The sequence below is a fragment of the Hyla sarda genome, unplaced genomic scaffold (assembly GCF_029499605.1).
Source record: "Hyla sarda isolate aHylSar1 unplaced genomic scaffold, aHylSar1.hap1 scaffold_1711, whole genome shotgun sequence".
Taxonomy (NCBI): domain Eukaryota; kingdom Metazoa; phylum Chordata; class Amphibia; order Anura; family Hylidae; genus Hyla; species Hyla sarda.
This window is the reverse complement of record NW_026608351.1, coordinates 28,133-53,756: the sequence shown is the minus strand read 5'-3', so window position 1 is coordinate 53,756 and position 25,624 is coordinate 28,133. Positions and strand designations below refer to the sequence as shown.

Sequence of the window (25,624 nt, the reverse complement as noted above, 5' to 3'; positions counted from 1 at the left end):
TTTTACGTTTTTCTCCTTTTCGCCTCTTTTCTGGGCGTATTATTCTTCTTTTTCTTCTTTTTTTTCGTCTAATGCATACCCCATCAGTGCAGCAATGCTTATTCAATACCGCCAGCAGATGGAGACACTGGGGGATAATTTTCTAAGGATTTATACTGATTTTTCCTGTCTGAATTTGTCGCACAGAAAGTTGCAGGCCAAATATGTGTGACATTTCTGCGACTTTAGCTTCTAGAGCATTTTTACAACATTATACATAGGTGCTGAATACATAAAAAGCGACTGTTCAGCGACAGACAAGTCGCATCGGCTGAAAGTAGGCCAGAATGTCAGTCCATGTTGGAGCAGGTTTAGATACAGTCTAAAGCATAGATCTCAAAGTCTGTGCACAGAATTTAGCAAGGGCCTCGCACCTTCTGATGCATCAGGTAGGTGCACAATAGCATAGCCTAACCCTCTGTACTTTGGTCTATATTGATGCGGGACATAGACAGCCAGCTGATGACCAATCCATTAGTGCAATGGATGGCTGGAAGCATTTGTCTTTGCCTTTGCAATACCACAGAAGCAATGCATGGTCAATGTACAGCAATGACACACCTGTGTGAACAGCCAGGAGACCCCCCCCCCCCCCATGTTATGTTACATAGTTACATAGTTAGTACGGTCGAAAAAAGACATATGTCCATCACGTTCAACCAGGGAATTAAGGGGTAGGGGTGTGGCGCGATATTGGGGAAGGGATGAGATTTTATATTTCTTCATAAGCATTAATCTTATTTTGTCAATTAGGAACATTCAGCACCCACCCGCTATCAAGGCAGCTGCCTATCATGTCATGCCCTACCTGCACAGGTGTGCTGGCTACTCAAATGATCCAATTAAGGAGGCCATTTAGTCAGCAGCAGCAGAAGTCCTGTGCCTGGACGCTCCAACAGGGGCCAGACACAAGCAGAAGCAGAAGCAGCAGAAGCAGCAGCAGCACCACCTTTTGTTTTTTGGCTGCAGCAGCAGCAAGGCCCACAGGGCTGGCTAGCTGGCTAGCCAGCAAGCAGGTAGCAATGAAAGTAGGAATCTTTCTTTTTAACCCTGTAAGGGGGTGGTGCACTGTACCCGAAGATACTGCCATATCGGGTCAATGCATAGGGCGACGGAAGCAAGCTTCGAAATCGGCCCCCGTTCTCAAAAATCCATTTAATATATGGTCCCCAGATAGGGGACGTATCAGATATTAAACTGATAAGAACAGATACTACACTTGATCTTAGCCAAAAGGCCGAGAAGCGATAACCGTGAAAGGGGCGGGCCCAACAAGGTCCCCTTCATGGGCACTATCACTGCTTGCTGTCAGGGAGGCTGCCAGACAATTTTCCATGCACACTCTGGGCTGGGGGGCAGTCAACCACCAGTACACACAGCAGAACCTAAACCCATACCATTATTGCTAAGCAGCAAGACAGGGGCCCATTGCACTCCCACGGGGCCTTTTTAAATGCAATCCATAACCCGGATTTGCCAGGAACCCTTCTTACTCCTCCTACTTGCATGTGACACTGGGCTTAGGATCTGCATAGGAAACACACACACAAGCACACACCTACCTTTGTTGCCTGCAGATGCCTCCTTGGCTGTCCCCAAACGGTATCAAACCAACACCCACGGGAAGCTGTAAGCATAGAGGACATGCCTGCACCCCATTGGACTTACCTGTGTGGGTTAAATCCGGGTTATTTGACAACCTATGGCGGTGATGGTTCTGCTCAGGCAGAGCAGTGCTGATGCTCCTCATAAAGCTGTCGCTGCTGTGAAGGTTCTAGGTGACATCACAAATCCCTTTGGTTACATACACAACAAAGCTGGGTTGTTGTTGTTTACACTCTGCAAGGCCTGTGGAAGTGAGTGACATCATAGCACTGTAGTTCTGAGGGTTCAAGATGGATGCAACAATCTCCTGTTGCTTCTATGAAGGCCGTAATAGACGACATCACCAAACAGCTCCATAGTCACATACACAGCAAAGGAGAGATGTTGTTTACACCTAGTGATGTCAGTGGTATTGAGTGACATCACAGCACAGTGCTAAGGCTCCTGGGCCTGGACACAGCAGCGGCTGCAATATCTCAACGGAGAATACGTTTATATATATGTGTGTGTGTGCGCGTATATATATATATATATATATATATATATATATATATATATATATTTCTCCGCCGAAATCACTTTTAAACCCATTTCCACCTTTTTTTCCCTTCTCTTCCTCTTACTTTTTTTTCACGTTTTTTTACGTTTTTCTCCTTTTCGCCTCTTTTCTGGGCGTATTATTCTTCTTTTTCTTCTTTTTTTTCGTCTAATGCATACCCCATCAGTGCAGCAATGCTTATTCAATACCGCCAGCAGATGGAGACACTGGGGGATAATTTTCTAAGGATTTATACTGATTTTTCCTGTCTGAATTTGTCGCACAGAAAGTTGCAGGCCAAATATGTGTGACATTTCTGCGACTTTAGCTTCTAGAGCATTTTTACAACATTATACATAGGTGCTGAATACATAAAAAGCGACTGTTCAGCGACAGACAAGTCGCATCGGCTGAAAGTAGGCCAGAATGTCAGTCCATGTTGGAGCAGGTTTAGATACAGTCTAAAGCATAGATCTCAAAGTCTGTGCACAGAATTTAGCAAGGGCCTCGCACCTTCTGATGCATCAGGTAGGTGCACAATAGCATAGCCTAACCCTCTGTACTTTGGTCTATATTGATGCGGGACATAGACAGCCAGCTGATGACCAATCCATTAGTGCAATGGATGGCTGGAAGCATTTGTCTTTGCCTTTGCAATACCACAGAAGCAATGCATGGTCAATGTACAGCAATGACACACCTGTGTGAACAGCCAGGAGACCCCCCCCCCCCCCATGTTATGTTACATAGTTACATAGTTAGTACGGTCGAAAAAAGACATATGTCCATCACGTTCAACCAGGGAATTAAGGGGTAGGGGTGTGGCGCGATATTGGGGAAGGGATGAGATTTTATATTTCTTCATAAGCATTAATCTTATTTTGTCAATTAGGAACATTCAGCACCCACCCGCTATCAAGGCAGCTGCCTATCATGTCATGCCCTACCTGCACAGGTGTGCTGGCTACTCAAATGATCCAATTAAGGAGGCCATTTAGTCAGCAGCAGCAGAAGTCCTGTGCCTGGACGCTCCAACAGGGGCCAGACACAAGCAGAAGCAGAAGCAGCAGAAGCAGCAGCAGCACCACCTTTTGTTTTTTGGCTGCAGCAGCAGCAAGGCCCACAGGGCTGGCTAGCTGGCTAGCCAGCAAGCAGGTAGCAATGAAAGTAGGAATCTTTCTTTTTAACCCTGTAAGGGGGTGGTGCACTGTACCCGAAGATACTGCCATATCGGGTCAATGCATAGGGCGACGGAAGCAAGCTTCGAAATCGGCCCCCGTTCTCAAATATCCATTTAATATATGGTCCCCAGATAGGGGACGTATCAGATATTAAACTGATAAGAACAGATACTACACTTGATCTTAGCCAAAAGGCCGAGAAGCGATAACCGTGAAAGGGGCGGGCCCAACAAGGTCCCCTTCATGGGCACTATCACTGCTTGCTGTCAGGGAGGCTGCCAGACAATTTTCCATGCACACTCTGGGCTGGGGGGCAGTCAACCACCAGTACACACAGCAGAACCTAAACCCATACCATTATTGCTAAGCAGCAAGACAGGGGCCCATTGCACTCCCACGGGGCCTTTTTAAATGCAATCCATAACCCGGATTTGCCAGGAACCCTTCTTACTCCTCCTACTTGCATGTGACACTGGGCTTAGGATCTGCATAGGAAACACACACACAAGCACACACCTACCTTTGTTGCCTGCAGATGCCTCCTTGGCTGTCCCCAAACGGTATCAAACCAACACCCACGGGAAGCTGTAAGCATAGAGGACATGCCTGCACCCCATTGGACTTACCTGTGTGGGTTAAATCCGGGTTATTTGACAACCTATGGCGGTGATGGTTCTGCTCAGGCAGAGCAGTGCTGATGCTCCTCATAAAGCTGTCGCTGCTGTGAAGGTTCTAGGTGACATCACAAATCCCTTTGGTTACATACACAACAAAGCTGGGTTGTTGTTGTTTACACTCTGCAAGGCCTGTGGAAGTGAGTGACATCATAGCACTGTAGTTCTGAGGGTTCAAGATGGATGCAACAATCTCCTGTTGCTTCTATGAAGGCCGTAATAGACGACATCACCAAACAGCTCCATAGTCACATACACAGCAAAGGAGAGATGTTGTTTACACCTAGTGATGTCAGTGGTATTGAGTGACATCACAGCACAGTGCTAAGGCTCCTGGGCCTGGACACAGCAGCGGCTGCAATATCTCAACGGAGAATATGTTTATATCTATGTGTGTGTGTGCGCATATATATATATATATATATATATATATATATATATATATATATTTCTCCGCCGAAATCACTTTTAAACCCATTTCCACCTTTTTTTCCCTTCTCTTCCTCTTACTTTTTTTTCACGTTTTTTTACGTTTTTCTCCTTTTCGCCTCTTTTCTGGGCGTATTATTCTTCTTTTTCTTCTTTTTTTTCGTCTAATGCATACCCCATCAGTGCAGCAATGCTTATTCAATACCGCCAGCAGATGGAGACACTGGGGGATAATTTTCTAAGGATTTATACTGATTTTTCCTGTCTGAATTTGTCGCACAGAAAGTTGCAGGCCAAATATGTGTGACATTTCTGCGACTTTAGCTTCTAGAGCATTTTTACAACATTATACATAGGTGCTGAATACATAAAAAGCGACTGTTCAGCGACAGACAAGTCGCATCGGCTGAAAGTAGGCCAGAATGTCAGTCCATGTTGGAGCAGGTTTAGATACAGTCTAAAGTATAGATCTCAAAGTCTGTGCACAGAATTTAGCAAGGGCCTCGCACCTTCTGATGCATCAGGTAGGTGCACAATAGCATAGCCTAACCCTCTGTACTTTGGTCTATATTGATGCGGGACATAGACAGCCAGCTGATGACCAATCCATTAGTGCAATGGATGGCTGGAAGCATTTGTCTTTGCCTTTGCAATACCACAGAAGCAATGCATGGTCAATGTACAGCAATGACACACCTGTGTGAACAGCCAGGAGACCCCCCCCCCCCCATGTTATGTTACATAGTTACATAGTTAGTACGGTCGAAAAAAGACATATGTCCATCACGTTCAACCAGGGAATTAAGGGGTAGGGGTGTGGCGCGATATTGGGGAAGGGATGAGATTTTATATTTCTTCATAAGCATTAATCTTATTTTGTCAATTAGGAACATTCAGCACCCACCCGCTATCAAGGCAGCTGCCTATCATGTCATGCCCTACCTGCACAGGTGTGCTGGCTACTCAAATGATCCAATTAAGGAGGCCATTTAGTCAGCAGCAGCAGAAGTCCTGTGCCTGGACGCTCCAACAGGGGCCAGACACAAGCAGAAGCAGAAGCAGCAGAAGCAGCAGCAGCACCACCTTTTGTTTTTTGGCTGCAGCAGCAGCAAGGCCCACAGGGCTGGCTAGCTGGCTAGCCAGCAAGCAGGTAGCAATGAAAGTAGGAATCTTTCTTTTTAACCCTGTAAGGGGGTGGTGCACTGTACCCGAAGATACTGCCATATCGGGTCAATGCATAGGGCGACGGAAGCAAGCTTCGAAATCGGCCCCCGTTCTCAAAAATCCATTTAATATATGGTCCCCAGATAGGGGACGTATCAGATATTAAACTGATAAGAACAGATACTACACTTGATCTTAGCCAAAAGGCCGAGAAGCGATAACCGTGAAAGGGGCGGGCCCAACAAGGTCCCCTTCATGGGCACTATCACTGCTTGCTGTCAGGGAGGCTGCCAGACAATTTTCCATGCACACTCTGGGCTGGGGGGCAGTCAACCACCAGTACACACAGCAGAACCTAAACCCATACCATTATTGCTAAGCAGCAAGACAGGGGCCCATTGCACTCCCACGGGGCCTTTTTAAATGCAATCCATAACCCGGATTTGCCAGGAACCCTTCTTACTCCTCCTACTTGCATGTGACACTGGGCTTAGGATCTGCATAGGAAACACACACACAAGCACACACCTACCTTTGTTGCCTGCAGATGCCTCCTTGGCTGTCCCCAAACGGTATCAAACCAACACCCACGGGAAGCTGTAAGCATAGAGGACATGCCTGCACCCCATTGGACTTACCTGTGTGGGTTAAATCCGGGTTATTTGACAACCTATGGCGGTGATGGTTCTGCTCAGGCAGAGCAGTGCTGATGCTCCTCATAAAGCTGTCGCTGCTGTGAAGGTTCTAGGTGACATCACAAATCCCTTTGGTTACATACACAACAAAGCTGGGTTGTTGTTGTTTACACTCTGCAAGGCCTGTGGAAGTGAGTGACATCATAGCACTGTAGTTCTGAGGGTTCAAGATGGATGCAACAATCTCCTGTTGCTTCTATGAAGGCCGTAATAGACGACATCACCAAACAGCTCCATAGTCACATACACAGCAAAGGAGAGATGTTGTTTACACCTAGTGATGTCAGTGGTATTGAGTGACATCACAGCACAGTGCTAAGGCTCCTGGGCCTGGACACAGCAGCGGCTGCAATATCTCAACGGAGAATACGTTTATATCTATGTGTGTGTGTGCGCATATATATATATATATATATATATATATATATATATATATATTTCTCCGCCGAAATCACTTTTAAACCCATTTCCACCTTTTTTTCCCTTCTCTTCCTCTTACTTTTTTTTCACGTTTTTTTACGTTTTTCTCCTTTTCGCCTCTTTTCTGGGCGTATTATTCTTCTTTTTCTTCTTTTTTTTTCGTCTAATGCATACCCCATCAGTGCAGCAATGCTTATTCAATACCGCCAGCAGATGGAGACACTGGGGGATAATTTTCTAAGGATTTATACTGATTTTTCCTGTCTGAATTTGTCGCACAGAAAGTTGCAGGCCAAATATGTGTGACATTTCTGCGACTTTAGCTTCTAGAGCATTTTTACAACATTATACATAGGTGCTGAATACATAAAAAGCGACTGTTCAGCGACAGACAAGTCGCATCGGCTGAAAGTAGGCCAGAATGTCAGTCCATGTTGGAGCAGGTTTAGATACAGTCTAAAGCATAGATCTCAAAGTCTGTGCACAGAATTTAGCAAGGGCCTCGCACCTTCTGATGCATCAGGTAGGTGCACAATAGCATAGCCTAACCCTCTGTACTTTGGTCTATATTGATGCGGGACATAGACAGCCAGCTGATGACCAATCCATTAGTGCAATGGATGGCTGGAAGCATTTGTCTTTGCCTTTGCAATACCACAGAAGCAATGCATGGTCAATGTACAGCAATGACACACCTGTGTGAACAGCCAGGAGACCCCCCCCCCCCCCCCCCCCATGTTATGTTACATAGTTACATAGTTAGTACGGTCGAAAAAAGACATATGTCCATCACGTTCAACCAGGGAATTAAGGGGTAGGGGTGTGGCGCGATATTGGGGAAGGGATGAGATTTTATATTTCTTCATAAGCATTAATCTTATTTTGTCAATTAGGAACATTCAGCACCCACCCGCTATCAAGGCAGCTGCCTATCATGTCATGCCCTACCTGCACAGGTGTGCTGGCTACTCAAATGATCCAATTAAGGAGGCCATTTAGTCAGCAGCAGCAGAAGTCCTGTGCCTGGACGCTCCAACAGGGGCCAGACACAAGCAGAAGCAGAAGCAGCAGAAGCAGCAGCAGCACCACCTTTTGTTTTTTGGCTGCAGCAGCAGCAAGGCCCACAGGGCTGGCTAGCTGGCTAGCCAGCAAGCAGGTAGCAATGAAAGTAGGAATCTTTCTTTTTAACCCTGTAAGGGGGTGGTGCACTGTACCCGAAGATACTGCCATATCGGGTCAATGCATAGGGCGACGGAAGCAAGCTTCGAAATCGGCCCCCGTTCTCAAAAATCCATTTAATATATGGTCCCCAGATAGGGGACGTATCAGATATTAAACTGATAAGAACAGATACTACACTTGATCTTAGCCAAAAGGCCGAGAAGCGATAACCGTGAAAGGGGCGGGCCCAACAAGGTCCCCTTCATGGGCACTATCACTGCTTGCTGTCAGGGAGGCTGCCAGACAATTTTCCATGCACACTCTGGGCTGGGGGGCAGTCAACCACCAGTACACACAGCAGAACCTAAACCCATACCATTATTGCTAAGCAGCAAGACAGGGGCCCATTGCACTCCCACGGGGCCTTTTTAAATGCAATCCATAACCCGGATTTGCCAGGAACCCTTCTTACTCCTCCTACTTGCATGTGACACTGGGCTTAGGATCTGCATAGGAAACACACACACAAGCACACACCTACCTTTGTTGCCTGCAGATGCCTCCTTGGCTGTCCCCAAACGGTATCAAACCAACACCCACGGGAAGCTGTAAGCATAGAGGACATGCCTGCACCCCATTGGACTTACCTGTGTGGGTTAAATCCGGGTTATTTGACAACCTATGGCGGTGATGGTTCTGCTCAGGCAGAGCAGTGCTGATGCTCCTCATAAAGCTGTCGCTGCTGTGAAGGTTCTAGGTGACATCACAAATCCCTTTGGTTACATACACAACAAAGCTGGGTTGTTGTTGTTTACACTCTGCAAGGCCTGTGGAAGTGAGTGACATCATAGCACTGTAGTTCTGAGGGTTCAAGATGGATGCAACAATCTCCTGTTGCTTCTATGAAGGCCGTAATAGACGACATCACCAAACAGCTCCATAGTCACATACACAGCAAAGGAGAGATGTTGTTTACACCTAGTGATGTCAGTGGTATTGAGTGACATCACAGCACAGTGCTAAGGCTCCTGGGCCTGGACACAGCAGCGGCTGCAATATCTCAACGGAGAATACGTTTATATCTATGTGTGTGTGTGCGCATATATATATATATATATATATATATATATATATATATATATATATATATATTTCTCCGCCGAAATCACTTTTAAACCCATTTCCACCTTTTTTTCCCTTCTCTTCCTCTTACTTTTTTTTCACGTTTTTTTACGTTTTTCTCCTTTTCGCCTCTTTTCTGGGCGTATTATTCTTCTTTTTCTTCTTTTTTTTCGTCTAATGCATACCCCATCAGTGCAGCAATGCTTATTCAATACCGCCAGCAGATGGAGACACTGGGGGATAATTTTCTAAGGATTTATACTGATTTTTCCTGTCTGAATTTGTCGCACAGAAAGTTGCAGGCCAAATATGTGTGACATTTCTGCGACTTTAGCTTCTAGAGCATTTTTACAACATTATACATAGGTGCTGAATACATAAAAAGCGACTGTTCAGCGACAGACAAGTCGCATCGGCTGAAAGTAGGCCAGAATGTCAGTCCATGTTGGAGCAGGTTTAGATACAGTCTAAAGCATAGATCTCAAAGTCTGTGCACAGAATTTAGCAAGGGCCTCGCACCTTCTGATGCATCAGGTAGGTGCACAATAGCATAGCCTAACCCTCTGTACTTTGGTCTATATTGATGCGGGACATAGACAGCCAGCTGATGACCAATCCATTAGTGCAATGGATGGCTGGAAGCATTTGTCTTTGCCTTTGCAATACCACAGAAGCAATGCATGGTCAATGTACAGCAATGACACACCTGTGTGAACAGCCAGGAGACCCCCCCCCCCCCCCCCCATGTTATGTTACATAGTTACATAGTTAGTACGGTCGAAAAAAGACATATGTCCATCACGTTCAACCAGGGAATTAAGGGGTAGGGGTGTGGCGCGATATTGGGGAAGGGATGAGATTTTATATTTCTTCATAAGCATTAATCTTATTTTGTCAATTAGGAACATTCAGCACCCACCCGCTATCAAGGCAGCTGCCTATCATGTCATGCCCTACCTGCACAGGTGTGCTGGCTACTCAAATGATCCAATTAAGGAGGCCATTTAGTCAGCAGCAGCAGAAGTCCTGTGCCTGGACGCTCCAACAGGGGCCAGACACAAGCAGAAGCAGAAGCAGCAGAAGCAGCAGCAGCACCACCTTTTGTTTTTTGGCTGCAGCAGCAGCAAGGCCCACAGGGCTGGCTAGCTGGCTAGCCAGCAAGCAGGTAGCAATGAAAGTAGGAATCTTTCTTTTTAACCCTGTAAGGGGGTGGTGCACTGTACCCGAAGATACTGCCATATCGGGTCAATGCATAGGGCGACGGAAGCAAGCTTCGAAATCGGCCCCCGTTCTCAAAAATCCATTTAATATATGGTCCCCAGATAGGGGACGTATCAGATATTAAACTGATAAGAACAGATACTACACTTGATCTTAGCCAAAAGGCCGAGAAGCGATAACCGTGAAAGGGGCGGGCCCAACAAGGTCCCCTTCATGGGCACTATCACTGCTTGCTGTCAGGGAGGCTGCCAGACAATTTTCCATGCACACTCTGGGCTGGGGGGCAGTCAACCACCAGTACACACAGCAGAACCTAAACCCATACCATTATTGCTAAGCAGCAAGACAGGGGCCCATTGCACTCCCACGGGGCCTTTTTAAATGCAATCCATAACCCGGATTTGCCAGGAACCCTTCTTACTCCTCCTACTTGCATGTGACACTGGGCTTAGGATCTGCATAGGAAACACACACACAAGCACACACCTACCTTTGTTGCCTGCAGATGCCTCCTTGGCTGTCCCCAAACGGTATCAAACCAACACCCACGGGAAGCTGTAAGCATAGAGGACATGCCTGCACCCCATTGGACTTACCTGTGTGGGTTAAATCCGGGTTATTTGACAACCTATGGCGGTGATGGTTCTGCTCAGGCAGAGCAGTGCTGATGCTCCTCATAAAGCTGTCGCTGCTGTGAAGGTTCTAGGTGACATCACAAATCCCTTTGGTTACATACACAACAAAGCTGGGTTGTTGTTGTTTACACTCTGCAAGGCCTGTGGAAGTGAGTGACATCATAGCACTGTAGTTCTGAGGGTTCAAGATGGATGCAACAATCTCCTGTTGCTTCTATGAAGGCCGTAATAGACGACATCACCAAACAGCTCCATAGTCACATACACAGCAAAGGAGAGATGTTGTTTACACCTAGTGATGTCAGTGGTATTGAGTGACATCACAGCACAGTGCTAAGGCTCCTGGGCCTGGACACAGCAGCGGCTGCAATATCTCAACGGAGAATACGTTTATATCTATGTGTGTGTGTGCGCATATATATATATATATATATATATATATATATATATATATATATATATATATTTCTCCGCCGAAATCACTTTTAAACCCATTTCCACCTTTTTTTCCCTTCTCTTCCTCTTACTTTTTTTTCACGTTTTTTTACGTTTTTCTCCTTTTCGCCTCTTTTCTGGGCGTATTATTCTTCTTTTTCTTCTTTTTTTTCGTCTAATGCATACCCCATCAGTGCAGCAATGCTTATTCAATACCGCCAGCAGATGGAGACACTGGGGGATAATTTTCTAAGGATTTATACTGATTTTTCCTGTCTGAATTTGTCGCACAGAAAGTTGCAGGCCAAATATGTGTGACATTTCTGCGACTTTAGCTTCTAGAGCATTTTTACAACATTATACATAGGTGCTGAATACATAAAAAGCGACTGTTCAGCGACAGACAAGTCGCATCGGCTGAAAGTAGGCCAGAATGTCAGTCCATGTTGGAGCAGGTTTAGATACAGTCTAAAGCATAGATCTCAAAGTCTGTGCACAGAATTTAGCAAGGGCCTCGCACCTTCTGATGCATCAGGTAGGTGCACAATAGCATAGCCTAACCCTCTGTACTTTGGTCTATATTGATGCGGGACATAGACAGCCAGCTGATGACCAATCCATTAGTGCAATGGATGGCTGGAAGCATTTGTCTTTGCCTTTGCAATACCACAGAAGCAATGCATGGTCAATGTACAGCAATGACACACCTGTGTGAACAGCCAGGAGACCCCCCCCCCCCCCATGTTATGTTACATAGTTACATAGTTAGTACGGTCGAAAAAAGACATATGTCCATCACGTTCAACCAGGGAATTAAGGGGTAGGGGTGTGGCGCGATATTGGGGAAGGGATGAGATTTTATATTTCTTCATAAGCATTAATCTTATTTTGTCAATTAGGAACATTCAGCACCCACCCGCTATCAAGGCAGCTGCCTATCATGTCATGCCCTACCTGCACAGGTGTGCTGGCTACTCAAATGATCCAATTAAGGAGGCCATTTAGTCAGCAGCAGCAGAAGTCCTGTGCCTGGACGCTCCAACAGGGGCCAGACACAAGCAGAAGCAGAAGCAGCAGAAGCAGCAGCAGCACCACCTTTTGTTTTTTGGCTGCAGCAGCAGCAAGGCCCACAGGGCTGGCTAGCTGGCTAGCCAGCAAGCAGGTAGCAATGAAAGTAGGAATCTTTCTTTTTAACCCTGTAAGGGGGTGGTGCACTGTACCCGAAGATACTGCCATATCGGGTCAATGCATAGGGCGACGGAAGCAAGCTTCGAAATCGGCCCCCGTTCTCAAAAATCCATTTAATATATGGTCCCCAGATAGGGGACGTATCAGATATTAAACTGATAAGAACAGATACTACACTTGATCTTAGCCAAAAGGCCGAGAAGCGATAACCGTGAAAGGGGCGGGCCCAACAAGGTCCCCTTCATGGGCACTATCACTGCTTGCTGTCAGGGAGGCTGCCAGACAATTTTCCATGCACACTCTGGGCTGGGGGGCAGTCAACCACCAGTACACACAGCAGAACCTAAACCCATACCATTATTGCTAAGCAGCAAGACAGGGGCCCATTGCACTCCCACGGGGCCTTTTTAAATGCAATCCATAACCCGGATTTGCCAGGAACCCTTCTTACTCCTCCTACTTGCATGTGACACTGGGCTTAGGATCTGCATAGGAAACACACACACAAGCACACACCTACCTTTGTTGCCTGCAGATGCCTCCTTGGCTGTCCCCAAACGGTATCAAACCAACACCCACGGGAAGCTGTAAGCATAGAGGACATGCCTGCACCCCATTGGACTTACCTGTGTGGGTTAAATCCGGGTTATTTGACAACCTATGGCGGTGATGGTTCTGCTCAGGCAGAGCAGTGCTGATGCTCCTCATAAAGCTGTCGCTGCTGTGAAGGTTCTAGGTGACATCACAAATCCCTTTGGTTACATACACAACAAAGCTGGGTTGTTGTTGTTTACACTCTGCAAGGCCTGTGGAAGTGAGTGACATCATAGCACTGTAGTTCTGAGGGTTCAAGATGGATGCAACAATCTCCTGTTGCTTCTATGAAGGCCGTAATAGACGACATCACCAAACAGCTCCATAGTCACATACACAGCAAAGGAGAGATGTTGTTTACACCTAGTGATGTCAGTGGTATTGAGTGACATCACAGCACAGTGCTAAGGCTCCTGGGCCTGGACACAGCAGCGGCTGCAATATCTCAACGGAGAATACGTTTATATCTATGTGTGTGTGTGCGCATATATATATATATATATATATATATATATATATATATATATATATATATTTCTCCGCCGAAATCACTTTTAAACCCATTTCCACCTTTTTTTCCCTTCTCTTCCTCTTACTTTTTTTTCACGTTTTTTTACGTTTTTCTCCTTTTCGCCTCTTTTCTGGGCGTATTATTCTTCTTTTTCTTCTTTTTTTTCGTCTAATGCATACCCCATCAGTGCAGCAATGCTTATTCAATACCGCCAGCAGATGGAGACACTGGGGGATAATTTTCTAAGGATTTATACTGATTTTTCCTGTCTGAATTTGTCGCACAGAAAGTTGCAGGCCAAATATGTGTGACATTTCTGCGACTTTAGCTTCTAGAGCATTTTTACAACATTATACATAGGTGCTGAATACATAAAAAGCGACTGTTCAGCGACAGACAAGTCGCATCGGCTGAAAGTAGGCCAGAATGTCAGTCCATGTTGGAGCAGGTTTAGATACAGTCTAAAGCATAGATCTCAAAGTCTGTGCACAGAATTTAGCAAGGGCCTCGCACCTTCTGATGCATCAGGTAGGTGCACAATAGCATAGCCTAACCCTCTGTACTTTGGTCTATATTGATGCGGGACATAGACAGCCAGCTGATGACCAATCCATTAGTGCAATGGATGGCTGGAAGCATTTGTCTTTGCCTTTGCAATACCACAGAAGCAATGCATGGTCAATGTACAGCAATGACACACCTGTGTGAACAGCCAGGAGACCCCCCCCCCCCCCCCCCCCCATGTTATGTTACATAGTTACATAGTTAGTACGGTCGAAAAAAGACATATGTCCATCACGTTCAACCAGGGAATTAAGGGGTAGGGGTGTGGCGCGATATTGGGGAAGGGATGAGATTTTATATTTCTTCATAAGCATTAATCTTATTTTGTCAATTAGGAACATTCAGCACCCACCCGCTATCAAGGCAGCTGCCTATCATGTCATGCCCTACCTGCACAGGTGTGCTGGCTACTCAAATGATCCAATTAAGGAGGCCATTTAGTCAGCAGCAGCAGAAGTCCTGTGCCTGGACGCTCCAACAGGGGCCAGACACAAGCAGAAGCAGAAGCAGCAGAAGCAGCAGCAGCACCACCTTTTGTTTTTTGGCTGCAGCAGCAGCAAGGCCCACAGGGCTGGCTAGCTGGCTAGCCAGCAAGCAGGTAGCAATGAAAGTAGGAATCTTTCTTTTTAACCCTGTAAGGGGGTGGTGCACTGTACCCGAAGATACTGCCATATCGGGTCAATGCATAGGGCGACGGAAGCAAGCTTCGAAATCGGCCCCCGTTCTCAAAAATCCATTTAATATATGGTCCCCAGATAGGGGACGTATCAGATATTAAACTGATAAGAACAGATACTACACTTGATCTTAGCCAAAAGGCCGAGAAGCGATAACCGTGAAAGGGGCGGGCCCAACAAGGTCCCCTTCATGGGCACTATCACTGCTTGCTGTCAGGGAGGCTGCCAGACAATTTTCCATGCACACTCTGGGCTGGGGGGCAGTCAACCACCAGTACACACAGCAGAACCTAAACCCATACCATTATTGCTAAGCAGCAAGACAGGGGCCCATTGCACTCCCACGGGGCCTTTTTAAATGCAATCCATAACCCGGATTTGCCAGGAACCCTTCTTACTCCTCCTACTTGCATGTGACACTGGGCTTAGGATCTGCATAGGAAACACACACACAAGCACACACCTACCTTTGTTGCCTGCAGATGCCTCCTTGGCTGTCCCCAAACGGTATCAAACCAACACCCACGGGAAGCTGTAAGCATAGAGGACATGCCTGCACCCCATTGGACTTACCTGTGTGGGTTAAATCCGGGTTATTTGACAACCTATGGCGGTGATGGTTCTGCTCAGGCAGAGCAGTGCTGATGCTCCTCATAAAGCTGTCGCTGCTGTGAAGGTTCTAGGTGACATCACAAATCCCTATGGTTACATACACAACAAAGCTGGGTTGTTGTTGTTTACACTCTGCAAGGCCTGTGGAAGTGAGTGACATCATAGCACTGTAGTTCTGAGGGTTCAAGATGGATGCAACAATCTCCTGTTGCTTCTATGAAGGCCGTAATAGACGACATCACCAAACAGCTCCATAGTCACATACACAGCAAAGGAGAGATGTTGTTTACACCTAGTGATGTCAGTGGTATTGAGTGACATCACAGCACAGTGCTAAGGCTCCTGGGCCTGGACACAGCAGCGGCTGCAATATCTCAACGGAGAATACGTTTATATCTATGTGTGTGTGTGCGCATATATATATATATATATATATATATATATATATATATATATTTCTCCGCCGAAATCACTTTTAAACCCATTTCCACCTTTTTTTCCCTTCTCTTCCTCTTACTTTTTTTTCACGTTTTTTTACGTTTTTCTCCTTTTCGCCTCTTTTCTGGGCGTATTATTCTTCTTTTTCTTCTTTTTTTTTCGTCTAATGCATACCCCATCAGTGCAGCAATGCTTATTCAATACCGCCAGCAGATGGAGACACTGGGGGATAATTTTCTAAGGATTTATACTGATTTTTCCTGTCTGAATTTGTCGCACAGAAAGTTGCAGGCCAAATATGTGTGACATTTCTGCGACTTTAGCTTCTAGAGCATTTTTACAACATTATACATAGGTGCTGAATACATAAAAAGCGACTGTTCAGCGACAGACAAGTCGCATCGGCTGAAAGTAGGCCAGAATGTCAGTCCATGTTGGAGCAGGTTTAGATACAGTCTAAAGCATAGATCTCAAAGTCTGTGCACAGAATTTAGCAAGGGCCTCGCACCTTCTGATGCATCAGGTAGGTGCACAATAGCATAGCCTAACCCTCTGTACTTTGGTCTATATTGATGCGGGACATAGACAGCCAGCTGATGACCAATCCATTAGTGCAATGGATGGCTGGAAGCATTTGTCTTTGCCTTTGCAATACCACAGAAGCAATGCATGGTCAATGTACAGCAATGACACACCTGTGTGAACAGCCAGGAGACCCCCCCCCCCCCCCCCATGTTATGTTACATAGTTACATAGTTAGTACGGTCGAAAAAAGACATATGTCCATCACGTTCAACCAGGGAATTAAGGGGTAGGGGTGTGGCGCGATATTGGGGAAGGGATGAGATTTTATATTTCTTCATAAGCATTAATCTTATTTTGTCAATTAGGAACATTCAGCACCCACCCGCTATCAAGGCAGCTGCCTATCATGTCATGCCCTACCTGCACAGGTGTGCTGGCTACTCAAATGATCCAATTAAGGAGGCCATTTAGTCAGCAGCAGCAGAAGTCCTGTGCCTGGACGCTCCAACAGGGGCCAGACACAAGCAGAAGCAGAAGCAGCAGAAGCAGCAGCAGCACCACCTTTTGTTTTTTGGCTGCAGCAGCAGCAAGGCCCACAGGGCTGGCTAGCTGGCTAGCCAGCAAGCAGGTAGCAATGAAAGTAGGAATCTTTCTTTTTAACCCTGTAAGGGGGTGGTGCACTGTACCCGAAGATACTGCCATATCGGGTCAATGCATAGGGCGACGGAAGCAAGCTTCGAAATCGGCCCCCGTTCTCAAAAATCCATTTAATATATGGTCCCCAGATAGGGGACGTATCAGATATTAAACTGATAAGAACAGATACTACACTTGATCTTAGCCAAAAGGCCGAGAAGCGATAACCGTGAAAGGGGCGGGCCCAACAAGGTCCCCTTCATGGGCACTATCACTGCTTGCTGTCAGGGAGGCTGCCAGACAATTTTCCATGCACACTCTGGGCTGGGGGGCAGTCAACCACCAGTACACACAGCAGAACCTAAACCCATACCATTATTGCTAAGCAGCAAGACAGGGGCCCATTGCACTCCCACTGGGCCTTTTTAAATGCAATCCATAACCCGGATTTGCCAGGAACCCTTCTTACTCCTCCTACTTGCATGTGACACTGGGCTTAGGATCTGCATAGGAAACACACACACAAGCACACACCTACCTTTGTTGCCTGCAGATGCCTCCTTGGCTGTCCCCAAACGGTATCAAACCAACACCCACGGGAAGCTGTAAGCATAGAGGACATGCCTGCACCCCATTGGACTCTGTGTGGGTTAAATCCGGGTTATTTGACAACCTATGGCGGTGATGGTTCTGCTCAGGCAGAGCAGTGCTGATGCTCCTCATAAAGCTGTCGCTGCTGTGAAGGTTCTAGGTGACATCACAAATCCCTTTGGTTACATACACAACAAAGCTGGGTTGTTGTTGTTTACACTCTGCAAGGCCTGTGGAAGTGAGTGACATCATAGCACTGTAGTTCTGAGGGTTCAAGATGGATGCAACAATCTCCTGTTGCTTCTATGAAGGCCGTAATAGACGACATCACCAAACAGCTCCATAGTCACATACACAGCAAAGGAGAGATGTTGTTTACACCTAGTGATGTCAGTGGTATTGAGTGACATCACAGCACAGTGCTAAGGCTCCTGGGCCTGGACACAGCAGCGGCTGCAATATCTCAACGGAGAATACGTTTATATCTATGTGTGTGTGTGCGCATATATATATATATATATATATATATATATATATATATATATATATATATATTTCTCCGCCGAAATCACTTTTAAACCCATTTCCCACCTTTTTTTCCCTTCTCTTCCTCTTACTTTTTTTTCACGTTTTTTTACGTTTTTCTCCTTTTCGCCTCTTTTCTGGGCGTATTATTCTTCTTTTTCTTCTTTTTTTTCGTCTAATGCATACCCCATCAGTGCAGCAATGCTTATTCAATACCGCCAGCAGATGGAGACACTGGGGGATAATTTTCTAAGGATTTATACTGATTTTTCCTGTCTGAATTTGTCGCACAGAAAGTTGCAGGCCAAATATGTGTGACATTTCTGCGACTTTAGCTTCTAGAGCATTTTTACAACATTATACATAGGTGCTGAATACATAAAAAGCGACTGTTCAGCGACAGACAAGTCGCATCGGCTGAAAGTAGGCCAGAATGTCAGTCCATGTTGGAGCAGGTTTAGATACAGTCTAAAGCATAGATCTCAAAGTCTGTGCACAGAATTTAGCAAGGGCCTCGCACCTTCTGATGCATCAGGTAGGTGCACAATAGCATAGCCTAACCCTCTGTACTTTGGTCTATATTGATGCGGGACATAGACAGCCAGCTGATGACCAATCCATTAGTGCAATGGATGGCTGGAAGCATTTGTCTTTGCCTTTGCAATACCACAGAAGCAATGCATGGTCAATGTACAGCAATGACACACCTGTGTGAACAGCCAGGAGACCCCCCCCCCCCCCCATGTTATGTTACATAGTTACATAGTTAGTACGGTCGAAAAAAGACATATGTCCATCACGTTCAACCAGGGAATTAAGGGGTAGGGGTGTGGCGCGATATTGGGGAAGGGATGAGATTTTATATTTCTTCATAAGCATTAATCTTATTTTGTCAATTAGGAACATTCAGCACCCACCCGCTATCAAGGCAGCTGCCTATCATGTCATGCCCTACCTGCACAGGTGTGCTGGCTACTCAAATGATCCAATTAAGGAGGCCATTTAGTCAGCAGCAGCAGAAGTCCTGTGCCTGGACGCTCCAACAGGGGCCAGACACAAGCAGAAGCAGAAGCAGCAGAAGCAGCAGCAGCACCACCTTTTGTTTTTTGGCTGCAGCAGCAGCAAGGCCCACAGGGCTGGCTAGCTGGCTAGCCAGCAAGCAGGTAGCAATGAAAGTAGGAATCTTTCTTTTTAACCCTGTAAGGGGGTGGTGCACTGTACCCGAAGATACTGCCATATCGGGTCAATGCATAGGGCGACGGAAGCAAGCTTCGAAATCGGCCCCCGTTCTCAAAAATCCATTTAATATATGGTCCCCAGATAGGGGACGTATCAGATATTAAACTGATAAGAACAGATACTACACTTGATCTTAGCCAAAAGGCCGAGAAGCGATAACCGTGAAAGGGGCGGGCCCAACAAGGTCCCCTTCATGGGCACTATCACTGCTTGCTGTCAGGGAGGCTGCCAGACAATTTTCCATGCACACTCTGGGCTGGGGGGCAGTCAACCACCAGTACACACAGCAGAACCTAAACCCATACCATTATTGCTAAGCAGCAAGACAGGGGCCCATTGCACTCCCACGGGGCCTTTTTAAATGCAATCCATAACCCGGATTTGCCAGGAACCCTTCTTACTCCTCCTACTTGCATGTGACACTGGGCTTAGGATCTGCATAGGAAACACACACACAAGCACACACCTACCTTTGTTGCCTGCAGATGCCTCCTTGGCTGTCCCCAAACGGTATCAAACCAACACCCACGGGAAGCTGTAAGCATAGAGGACATGCCTGCACCCCATTGGACTTACCTGTGTGGGTTAAATCCGGGTTATTTGACAACCTATGGCGGTGATGGTTCTGCTCAGGCAGAGCAGTGCTGATGCTCCTCATAAAGCTGTCGCTGCTGTGAAGGTTCTAGGTGACATCACAAATCCCTATGGTTACATACACAACAAAGCTGGGTTGTTGTTGTTTACACTCTGCAAGGCCTGTGGAAGTGAGTGACATCATAGCACTGTAGTTCTGAGGGTTCAAGATGGATGCAACAATCTCCTGTTGCTTCTATGAAGGCCGTAATAGACGACATCACCAAACAGCTCCATAGTCACATACACAGCAAAGGAGAGATGTTGTTTACACCTAGTGATGTCAGTGGTATTGAGTGACATCACAGCACAGTGCTAAGGCTCCTGGGCCTGGACACAGCAGCGGCTGCAATATCTCAACAGAGAATACGTTTATATCTATGTGTGTGTGTGCGCATATATATATATATATATATATATATATATATATATATATATTTCTCCGCCGAAATCACTTTTAAACCCATTTCCACCTTTTTTTCCCTTCTCTTCCTCTTACTTTTTTTTCACGTTTTTTTACGTTTTTCTCCTTTTCGCCTCTTTTCTGGGCGTATTATTCTTCTTTTTCTTCTTTTTTTTCGTCTAATGCATACCCCATCAGTGCAGCAATGCTTATTCAATACCGCCAGCAGATGGAGACACTGGGGGATAATTTTCTAAGGATTTATACTGATTTTTCCTGTCTGAATTTGTCGCACAGAAAGTTGCAGGCCAAATATGTGTGACATTTCTGCGACTTTAGCTTCTAGAGCATTTTTACAACATTATACATAGGTGCTGAATACATAAAAAGCGACTGTTCAGCGACAGACAAGTCGCATCGGCTGAAAGTAGGCCAGAATGTCAGTCCATGTTGGAGCAGGTTTAGATACAGTCTAAAGCATAGATCTCAAAGTCTGTGCACAGAATTTAGCAAGGGCCTCGCACCTTCTGATGCATCAGGTAGGTGCACAATAGCATAGCCTAACCCTCTGTACTTTGGTCTATATTGATGCGGGACATAGACAGCCAGCTGATGACCAATCCATTAGTGCAATGGATGGCTGGAAGCATTTGTCTTTGCCTTTGCAATACCACAGAAGCAATGCATGGTCAATGTACAGCAATGACACACCTGTGTGAACAGCCAGGAGACCCCCCCCCCATGTTATGTTACATAGTTACATAGTTAGTACGGTCGAAAAAAGACATATGTCCATCACGTTCAACCAGGGAATTAAGGGGTAGGGGTGTGGCGCGATATTGGGGAAGGGATGAGATTTTATATTTCTTCATAAGCATTAATCTTATTTTGTCAATTAGGAACATTCAGCACCCACCCGCTATCAAGGCAGCTGCCTATCATGTCATGCCCTACCTGCACAGGTGTGCTGGCTACTCAAATGATCCAATTAAGGAGGCCATTTAGTCAGCAGCAGCAGAAGTCCTGTGCCTGGACGCTCCAACAGGGGCCAGACACAAGCAGAAGCAGAAGCAGCAGAAGCAGCAGCAGCACCACCTTTTGTTTTTTGGCTGCAGCAGCAGCAAGGCCCACAGGGCTGGCTAGCTGGCTAGCCAGCAAGCAGGTAGCAATGAAAGTAGGAATCTTTCTTTTTAACCCTGTAAGGGGGTGGTGCACTGTACCCGAAGATACTGCCATATCGGGTCAATGCATAGGGCGACGGAAGCAAGCTTCGAAATCGGCCCCCGTTCTCAAAAATCCATTTAATATATGGTCCCCAGATAGGGGACGTATCAGATATTAAACTGATAAGAACAGATACTACACTTGATCTTAGCCAAAAGGCCGAGAAGCGATAACCGTGAAAGGGGCGGGCCCAACAAGGTCCCCTTCATGGGCACTATCACTGCTTGCTGTCAGGGAGGCTGCCAGACAATTTTCCATGCACACTCTGGGCTGGGGGGCAGTCAACCACCAGTACACACAGCAGAACCTAAACCCATACCATTATTGCTAAGCAGCAAGACAGGGGCCCATTGCACTCCCACGGGGCCTTTTTAAATGCAATCCATAACCCGGATTTGCCAGGAACCCTTCTTACTCCTCCTACTTGCATGTGACACTGGGCTTAGGATCTGCATAGGAAACACACACACAAGCACACACCTACCTTTGTTGCCTGCAGATGCCTCCTTGGCTGTCCCCAAACGGTATCAAACCAACACCCACGGGAAGCTGTAAGCATAGAGGACATGCCTGCACCCCATTGGACTTACCTGTGTGGGTTAAATCCGGGTTATTTGACAACCTATGGCGGTGATGGTTCTGCTCAGGCAGAGCAGTGCTGATGCTCCTCATAAAGCTGTCGCTGCTGTGAAGGTTCTAGGTGACATCACAAATCCCTTTGGTTACATACACAACAAAGCTGGGTTGTTGTTGTTTACACTCTGCAAGGCCTGTGGAAGTGAGTGACATCATAGCACTGTAGTTCTGAGGGTTCAAGATGGATGCAACAATCTCCTGTTGCTTCTATGAAGGCCATAATAGACGACATCACCAAACAGCTCCATAGTCACATACACAGCAAAGGAGAGATGTTGTTTACACCTAGTGATGTCAGTGGTATTGAGTGACATCACAGCACAGTGCTAAGGCTCCTGGGCCTGGACACAGCAGCGGCTGCAATATCTCAACGGAGAATACGTTTATATCTATGTGTGTGTGTGCGCATATATATATATATATATATATATATATATATATATATATATATTTCTCCGCCGAAATCACTTTTAAACCCATTTCCACCTTTTTTTCCCTTCTCTTCCTCTTCCAGATTTTTTTTTTTTTTTTTTTTTTTTTCCTCAGTTACAGACTATTGTTTGGACGATCATCAGGTCACCTACCAAGACTCGTCACTTAAAACAATATCTGAAAAAACATCATACGGAAAAAACTAACTAAGGGAACCGAGTGCCAAGAAAAAGTGACCAAACAACAAAACAAAAAAAACATGTCAAAAACAATCACAGAAATTGGTCAAAAACTTACAGCTTTCTCCTTTACGTACTTCTTATAAATTCTTCCATCGTGTATGCATCCAGATTTTCTCCGCTTCTTCTTCACCAATTCTCTTTTTGTCCAGTAGAAAGATAGTAAAAATCTTCCCTAAAAACAATCTTTTCAATTCCCTCGGAGAAATAACAACATTTTTAAAAACAAGCAAATTGCGTGAGTCCCATAAAACCTCTTTAAAAACAGAAAAAAGAATCCAATTAGTACGTGTATCTTCCTTTTTACTAAGATCTTGACCAATAAAAACTTTCTCAAAAGAAAAACTATTATATCCAGTGAGTTGGATTAAAAACCTCTTTAAAAACATAAAAAATTCTTTTGCATAAAAACAGTCCCAATAAAGGTGCACTAAGTCTTCTCTACCTCCACAACCCTCTCTTGGGCATCTGTCACTTATTCTCAAACCTCTTCCATTTAAAAAAGATCGGGTTGGGAGGCAGCCATGAAAGGACATCCAACTAACGTCTTTTTGTCTGTTTGATAGTCCAATAACTTTAAAAAACGTCCAAATCTTCACAGACTGAGCATTAGTGCAGAATGGTACTTCATATAATCTCTCATTTTTCCTTATTTCCTGTTCTATTTTCTTTTTATCAGGTTCACCTAAAGAGCTCAAACCAAATTGATCATTGAAAGACCTGAGGAGCACATAGAAGGTAGGTATCACATGTGCTATGGGTCTCCTCAAATCCCTCTCACACCAGCCCCATTTGGAAAACAACCATCCTGCAAGGTATTTACTCATGTCTGCCGCCCTAATATTGCACTGTATCAATTTAAAAATTAAAAGAAAATAGTGCACCTTTAAAAACAGATCAATATTTGGAAAGTTATATCCGCCCAAATTCATACTCTTCATCACTTCTTCTCTTTTCATTTTCTCCATCTTAGACCCCCAGAAGAACACAAAAAGCTTCCTTGTAACTCTCCTAGTCCATAACTTCCCTGGAGGAAGCACCATAGCCGTATACAAGAGAAGCGGTAGGATTACAGACTTAATGATAAGAACTTTCCCTTTAAGTGACAAGTTCCTTAACCTCCAGAAGGATAGCTTCTTCTCAATTTTACTGTCCAAAGTCTCATAACTTTTCTTTCCTTTGAGGTCTTTGTCAAATATTACTCCTAGCACTTCAATGTCTTCTTTTTCCTTAACACCATCCACTACTATATTCTCTTGGTTCCCAAAACTGCATAATTGGCACTTCCCCCAGTTCACATTCATCCCAGCCACACAACAAAAAATCCTCACATGCAAATTTACTCTGTTGAGATCTGCTTGGGATGTACAAGTAAAAACCACATCGTCCATATAACTTAAAACCTTTAACTTACTACCATCACTACCTGGAATAAAAACACCACTCACACATTTATCTTTCTGCACATTCTTCAACAGGCCCTCTATAACGCATATAAACAGAATTGGGGAGAGTGGGCATCCCTGTCTGACTCCAGACAAGACATTAAAAGCAGGCCCCACATGCCCATTTACTAAAATCTGACTTGTCACCCCATGATAAAAACTCATAATAACAGATAATAACTTTTCTGGAATACCTAAGTGTTTCAAAGCAATGAACATAAAATCATGTGCAACCTTATCATAAGCCTTTTCAAAATCTATGGACTCAACAAACAGTGCATTCTTGTTAAAGTTACTGTAATAAATAGAGTCTCTTAAAAGCAATAAATTATCTGTTATTTTTCTTTTCGGTACTGCACAAACTTGGTATTCTCCCACAAGGTGGTCCACTACATCACTCAGTCTATTAGCCACAATCTTAGCAATTATCTTGTAGTCACAATTTAATAAAGTTATAGGTCTCCAATTTTTAAGATCTCTGCCATCACCTTTTTTATGAATTAATGTTATGACCCCTTTCTTCATAGATTCGGCTAAAACACCTGAGTTAAAAACATATTGCACCACCCGTGTAAACTCTTTACTTAAAATATTCCAGAACGCGGAATAAAACTCAGCGGGGAGACCATCACAGCCTGGTGTCTTCCCTTTGGCCATCTTATCCAGGGCCTGCTTGATCTCCCCTTCACTAACATCATCAATTAAAAAATCTACTTTTTCAACAGGAACATTATTCTCCAAAATATTACAATAATCATTCATCTCCGTCTCACTGGCTCTGCTCTTATTACTAAAGAGTGTCTCATAAAATCTGCCAATCTCCTTCACCATCTCCTCTCCAAAAACTTCCCCCGTAGGGGTAAAAACAGATTTAAAAACACCTTTAGCATTAAAACATTTTTTAAAGAAATACCGTGTACACTGCTCATTTTCTTCTAGGTGCTGCACTTTAGACTTATATACAATATTCCTTCCCTTTTCCAACAACCTTTTTTTCATCTCCCCCTTCACCTTAACAATCTCATCCTCCACCTCCACACCAACACGTTTAAACTTATAGAGAGTCTCTAACCGGGATACAAGCCTTTCATCACTCCTCCTCTTCTCTTGTGCTCTCTTTATGCAAAACATCTTAAAGAAATTAGAAAACTCTCCTTTAGCCCATTCCCACCACACTAAGACATTACTAAAAT

At 45.1% G+C, this 25,624-nt stretch overlaps 10 non-coding genes across 10 annotated transcripts; all 10 read right to left on the bottom strand.

The window, feature by feature from the left end:
- Window positions 1-1,097: 1,097 nt before the first annotated feature.
- Window positions 1,098-1,288, bottom strand: LOC130312265 (U2 spliceosomal RNA). Its single transcript, XR_008860398.1, has one exon. It is a non-coding gene; the product is annotated as a U2 spliceosomal RNA (small nuclear RNA).
- Window positions 1,289-3,379: 2,091 nt separating this feature from the next.
- Window positions 3,380-3,570, bottom strand: LOC130312276 (U2 spliceosomal RNA). The gene has a single exon (XR_008860408.1). It is a non-coding gene; the product is annotated as a U2 spliceosomal RNA (small nuclear RNA).
- Window positions 3,571-5,658: 2,088 nt separating this feature from the next.
- On the bottom strand, window positions 5,659-5,849 carry LOC130312264 (U2 spliceosomal RNA). The gene has a single exon (XR_008860397.1). It is a non-coding gene; the product is annotated as a U2 spliceosomal RNA (small nuclear RNA).
- Window positions 5,850-7,943: 2,094 nt separating this feature from the next.
- On the bottom strand, window positions 7,944-8,134 carry LOC130312262 (U2 spliceosomal RNA). The gene has a single exon (XR_008860395.1). It is a non-coding gene; the product is annotated as a U2 spliceosomal RNA (small nuclear RNA).
- A 2,101-nt stretch (window positions 8,135-10,235) lies between these two features.
- On the bottom strand, window positions 10,236-10,426 carry LOC130312261 (U2 spliceosomal RNA). Its single transcript, XR_008860394.1, has one exon. It is a non-coding gene; the product is annotated as a U2 spliceosomal RNA (small nuclear RNA).
- Window positions 10,427-12,523: 2,097 nt separating this feature from the next.
- On the bottom strand, window positions 12,524-12,714 carry LOC130312260 (U2 spliceosomal RNA). Its single transcript, XR_008860393.1, has one exon. It is a non-coding gene; the product is annotated as a U2 spliceosomal RNA (small nuclear RNA).
- A 2,102-nt stretch (window positions 12,715-14,816) lies between these two features.
- Window positions 14,817-15,007, bottom strand: LOC130312259 (U2 spliceosomal RNA). The gene has a single exon (XR_008860392.1). It is a non-coding gene; the product is annotated as a U2 spliceosomal RNA (small nuclear RNA).
- A 2,091-nt stretch (window positions 15,008-17,098) lies between these two features.
- On the bottom strand, window positions 17,099-17,289 carry LOC130312258 (U2 spliceosomal RNA). Its single transcript, XR_008860391.1, has one exon. It is a non-coding gene; the product is annotated as a U2 spliceosomal RNA (small nuclear RNA).
- A 2,096-nt stretch (window positions 17,290-19,385) lies between these two features.
- Window positions 19,386-19,576, bottom strand: LOC130312257 (U2 spliceosomal RNA). The gene has a single exon (XR_008860390.1). It is a non-coding gene; the product is annotated as a U2 spliceosomal RNA (small nuclear RNA).
- A 2,083-nt stretch (window positions 19,577-21,659) lies between these two features.
- Window positions 21,660-21,850, bottom strand: LOC130312256 (U2 spliceosomal RNA). Its single transcript, XR_008860389.1, has one exon. It is a non-coding gene; the product is annotated as a U2 spliceosomal RNA (small nuclear RNA).
- Window positions 21,851-25,624: the final 3,774 nt, after the last annotated feature.